We start from the raw sequence: 6,000 nt of genomic DNA, 5'->3' as shown, positions 1-6,000 counted from the left end.
AAACACTGAACTGAACTCCTGGAATCCAGTTGCAGAGATGGAGGAGTGATGAGCAAAGGGGTCAAGACAAGGCTGGAGAAACCCACAGAAACAGCTGACCTGAACAAGGGGGAGCTCATGGACCCAAGACTGGTAGCTGAGAAACCAGCATAGGGCCGACCCCCAGATCCTGGGTGTCAGTTAGGAGGCCTATGCAATCTATGGGTTCTCTGGCATTGGATCTATCCCTAATATAGAAATAGACTTTTGGAAGCCCATTGCACATAGAGAGATACTCTCTCAGCCTAGACACAGAGGGGATAGCCTAGGTCATGCTCCAAATGATATGACAAACTTTGAAGAGCCCCCATGGAAGGCCTCCCTGGGGAGCAGAAACAGGATGGGATAGTGGGTTGGTATGGAACAGGGCGGGGTGCAGGGAACTGGGATTGACATGTAAAACAAGCTTGTCTCTAATTTAAATATTTAAAAAGATCAAATACCTCAACATAAAACCAACTACACCGAACCTCATAGAAGGGAAAGTGAGAAGTGACTTTGAACACATAGGCATAGGAAATCACTTTGTAAATATAACACCATTAGGACAGCTACTAAGAGCAACAATGTATAAATGCTGCTCCAGAAATTGAGAAGATTCTGTAATACAAAGAATATGGTCAAAAAGACAAAATGGCACCCTAAAGAATGGGAAAAAATCTTTACAACCCCATATCTGACAGAGAACTGGTCTCTAAAATACACAAAGAACTCAAGGAACTAGATATCTAAATAACAAATAATCAAATAAATTGGAGTACAGATCTAAAAAAGACTTCTCAGCAGAGGAATCTCAAATGGCCAAAATATACTTAAGGAAATGCTCAACATCCCTAGTCATCAAAGAAATGCAAATCAAAATAACTCTGAGATACTGTCTTACACCTGTCAGAATGGCAAAGATCAAAAACTCTGATGACAGCTTGTGCCAGAGAGGACACGGAGTAATGGAAACACTCCTTCATTGCTGGTAGAATCAGTATGGCAGTTTTTCAGAAAGTTTGGGATCAGTGTACCTCAATTCCTAGCAATACCACTTTGGGGCATATACCCAAAGCATCCAATCATACAAGAAGAACATTAGGTCAGCTATGTCCATCACACCATTATTTTTCTATTAAGAACAGCAAGAACCTGAAGTCACCATAGATGCCCCTCAGTCAAAGAATGGATAAGGAAAATGTGGTACATTTACAAAATGGAGTGCTACTCAGGAGTAGGGAGTGACGTGGCAAGGGAGGGAGTGTAGAAGGGGAGAGGAGAGGAGTAAGAGGAGTGGGGGAAAACAAATCTCAAAACAACAACAAAATACTGCCAAAATAGTATATATTCTGCTTTAGGGAATATTGTTTAAATTCTTGTTGTTTATATTTCAGATGGACTCTAAGAAATTGACTTGTTATTTTGGGATATAATTAAGTGAAGTAGTGGAGTTTTTTTTGTTTTTTGTTTTTGTTTTTGTTGTTGTTGTTCCTGCTGTTTGATACTTACTTTCAAAACAGAATATCTCATGGTTTCATGTAGCTCAGGCTTGCCTCAAACACATGATGCTGCTGAGAATGGTCTTGAATTACTCTTTCTTCTTCCTCTACTTTCCAAGGTCTTTGATTTTAGCATTAGCATTGCATTAGTACTTATGCCAGGTTTTATATGGTGCTAGCGATGAAACCCATGGCCTCATACTTTTTAAGCAAGTATTTTACCAATTTAATATATTGGAAAATCTATCCTTCATGCAAGCCAAGATACAATGAATGATTTTTTAGTGACATTCAAGTGAAGGATTCAAGCAACAACTTTTAAACATTAATCATTCTAGGTTGGAAATTTGACTCAGTTGGTAGAATATTTACAAAAAAAAAACCCTGGTTTCAATCCCAAGCACCATGCAAAAAAAGGAATATCATGTATTTTTTAAACATATTTTCTATTGATTTTTTAATGAATTTCATATCATTCATCTCAATCTTATTCATTTCCCAGTCCCTCCATGTTCACCTTCATACTTATAGCAGACCCCCAAAGGAAAACTTAAAGTAATTAATAAAAATAAAATAAGAAGTAAAAAATACAAATGAGAATACTTGAGATATTTTGTTGGTATTCCGACAAATAAAGCTTATCTGAACATCAGAGGGTGGAGCTAGGCACTAGTTAGCTGTAGAGCTCTAGAGGTCAGTATAGACAGCAGACCAGAAGTGATATGGCTGGGTAGAGTGAGAAAATAAATGATAAGGCAGAGAGTAGACAGGAGCTTGAAGCTTTTCAGTTTGAGGCATGGGAGAGGTAAGAGGTGACTGCCGCTGGTCCTTTAGTTCTCTGATATTTCAGCTTTTACCCCAATATCTGACTCTCGGTTTTTATTATTAAGACAAATTAGGATTGCACATAAAATGCTAATTAAGCAAGCAAACAAAAACAACTAAATGAGCAAAATGACACCTAAAAAAACTACTTTGATTCCCCTGACTTTCATACCTCTCCATTGCCTCTTCATTCCTAATTAGTGGCATTAGGAGCTTCTGCATATCACAAGTATACCCTTTTGTCCAAACAGCTTCACTTGCAAATGTTCTTTGTGTAATCTATTGTTGGCCAGGTTCAAGGGTTTGGCTTTTGACACACAATCAGTACAGGACCCTTACTGAAACTTCTCTCAGCCATCCCCACTTGTTACCTGAATCATAAGAGTATAATCTTATACTATAGAGATGGGGCCAGGAAGAACCAAATTGAAGATCATCCTAGACTTCACAAGATAAAACACATGTTCTAATGCATGAAACCTTCTCTTGACACAAAGACGAAAGCAAAATGTTTATAAATAAATAATAAATTATAACTACTAAAAATCAATTATTCTACCACACTACAAGCGTTAATGTCTTAGTTTTCTATTGCTGTGAAGAGACACCATGTGCACAGCATCTCTTATAAAGGAAAGCATTTAATTGAGGCTGTCTTAGTGTTCCAGAGGTTTAGTCCACTGCCATCATGGCAGAGTGTATTGTGGCATGTAGTCAGACATGGTACTGGAGAATTAGTTTCAGAATTCTACAACCAGATCTGTGAGCAACAGGAAGAGAAAGATACTGGGACTGGCCTGTCCTTTTAAAATCACAGAGACCATCCCAGTAATACAATTCAACAAGGCCATGCCTACTCCTACAAGGGCACCCCTCCTATTCCCTCTGAAGTAATTCCACTCCCTGGTGACAAAGCATTCAAATATGTGAGCCTATGGAGGCCACTCATGTTCAAACCACCATATTCCACTCCCTGGCCCCCAAAGACTAGTATTCATATCATAATGCAAAAATGCATTTATTCCAACTTCAGAATTCCCTGTAGTCTATCAGTTTTAAGACTGTTTAAAAGTCCAGAGTTCAACTGGAGACTCGTGGCAATTTCTTAACTATACCTACCCCTTGTAAAATTAAAAAAAAAATATGTCATATGTACAATGGAATGGTACATAATATGCATTACCATTCCAAAAGGGAACATAGTGAGGGAATACTGTACCAAAACAAGGCCTAAAACAAGCAGGGAAAACTCCCAAAAATGCATCTCCATGTCTGAAGAAAGGGTTCTTCAGATCTCCTAGTCCTTTCAGCATTGTTGACTGCAGCACATTTCTTTCTCTTGGGCTGTTTCCACAGTTAGTAGCTGCCCTTGGCAGTGAAGGGACCAGCTCCCCATTTTGGTAGCCATAACAGCCTAGCATGTGCTTGCCTGACATTGCCTTGGGCACTAGGAGGTCAGATGCCTGCCTCGTGGCAAGGAACCATTCAGAAGTTAGCTGGTGGTACTATGCTTTATGGCTCTGGTGTGCTTTACAGACAAGTCCAGAGCAATAATGTACAGAGCATAGCAATCACCCTGGGAGGGCCTATGTGCCATAACAACCAGTTGACCAATCAACACAGGTCAAGCCCTCCAAGCATGTGGCACACCAATCATGAGCCTGTGCATACCCCCTAGACACTCCCCTTATGCTGCCCTATAAGATCTCTATCCTGTGGCTTCTTGGCATCTTTTCCCAGCCTTCCAGATAAGTTTTACAATTGTGAAAAGGAATTAAAGAAAATTAAAGTAATGAAGGAAACCATCAAAAACAGAGAGCTTGTAAAAATGTACTTGAGAGACGGCATCAAGTTCTAGTCCCAAAAGGCAGAAGAACCTGTCTGTTTTGGTCATATGTATATCTGGCTTTAGAGTCATGGATTAAAAAAAAAAAATGGGTTGTGAAATTTCCCTCTGTCTTGAAGTCTCCTCTGCCAACTATACTAATTCAAAACTCTTCAGCTTAGCCTCATGCAGATTTTTTGGATAAGGGCAAAAAGCAGCCACATTATGTGGCAAAATATCATAAGAACAGTCTCTAGACCATTTAAAATATTACTCCCCTCTTAAACTTCTAGAGCTAATTCCCTAGAGTTCACATCACCATCTGCATTGTCTTTTATGCTCCTACTAGGAAGGCCCTGTAAACACTGCTTAAAGCATTCAACTGTTGTTCTAATCCAAAACACAAAGTCTAAAATCTACCAATAAGCAGCATGGACAGTTCTGTTATAGCAGTATCCTAATCCCTCATACTAACTTCAGAGTTAGTTGTTTTCCATTACTGTGAAGACACTACAACTACATCAACTCTTATAAAGAAAGCATTTAACTAGGGCTGATAGACTGTTTCAGAGGTTTAGTTCATTATCATCATGGCAGGTCAGGGCAGCATGCAGGCAGACATGGTGCTGGAGAATCAGCTTAATAGTTTATATATGAATCTTCAGGAAATAGGATGACAGAGACATTGGGACTGTCATAGCCTTTTGAAAGTCCAAAGCCAACCCTCTGTGACACACTCCAACATAGCTACACATACTCCAACAAAGCCACACCTCCTAATGCCTCTCAAATAGTGCCATTCCCTAATGATCAAGCATTGAAATATGGTTATTCAAACAACCACAGTTTATATACTAATTTGATATGTTGTAAAGAATTATGGTAGATATATATTGAAAGTATTTATTTTCTAGAAATAAACCAATATATCTGAATAAAAGCAGACTTACTAACTATATATCATAATATACAATGTCTTAAATCTGAGCAAAGATGTTTCAGCAATCATTTGTTGGTCATTCCACGGAATTATGGGATGCACAGTATAAATGGGTAAATTTTGTTTTGAAAGACCCCTGGAGGCTCAGGCCCTCATGGTTTAGGCCCAGGACTACGGTGACCGGAATCACCAGGCAGAGGTGAATACTTGATGCAAACAGCATGAGGCTTTATTGCAGTTGTTTAATGAGCTAATCCCATGCTAGCTCAGGCCTTTCATCTATGCACCATGGTGGATAGCTGAGGAAAGACTCTGAGAAGCCACAGGACAGAGATCTTATAGGGCAGCATAAGGGTTACTCATAGGCTCAGGATTGGTGTGCCTCCAGGCTTGGAGGGCATGCCCTGTGTTCATTGGCCAACTGGTTGTTATGGCCCATAAGCCCTCCCAGGGTTGTTGCTATGCTCTGCACATAATTGCTGTGCACTCGTCCGTAAAGCACATCCAGAGCCATAAAGCATAGCACCACCAGCTAACTTCTGATTGGTTTCTTGCCACGAGGCAGGCATCTGACCTCCTAGTGACCAAGGCAAGGTCAGGCAAGCACAAGTTAGTCTTTTATGGCTGCCGAAATGGGGAGCTGGTCCCTTCAGTTTCACATCCAAGACTATAATTGAGTCACATAATACAACTCAGATGAGCACTGCCAGGAACACCTGGGATACATTATGTATTTGGTTTTGAATTCAATTTGATGGTTGTGTATTCCGAAACTTCTTCACTTTGGAGTTTTTCATACCCCTTATATTTATCAATGCAATGTTAAATGGGGTTTGTATCCTACATAGTTGAAGAAGTTGTGGGTTGATTGACAGGTGCATAGAGAAAGA

This window comes from Cricetulus griseus (genome assembly GCF_003668045.3).
Source record: "Cricetulus griseus strain 17A/GY chromosome 1 unlocalized genomic scaffold, alternate assembly CriGri-PICRH-1.0 chr1_0, whole genome shotgun sequence".
Lineage (NCBI taxonomy): Eukaryota > Metazoa > Chordata > Mammalia > Rodentia > Cricetidae > Cricetulus > Cricetulus griseus.
This window is presented reverse-complemented; position numbering follows the sequence as displayed.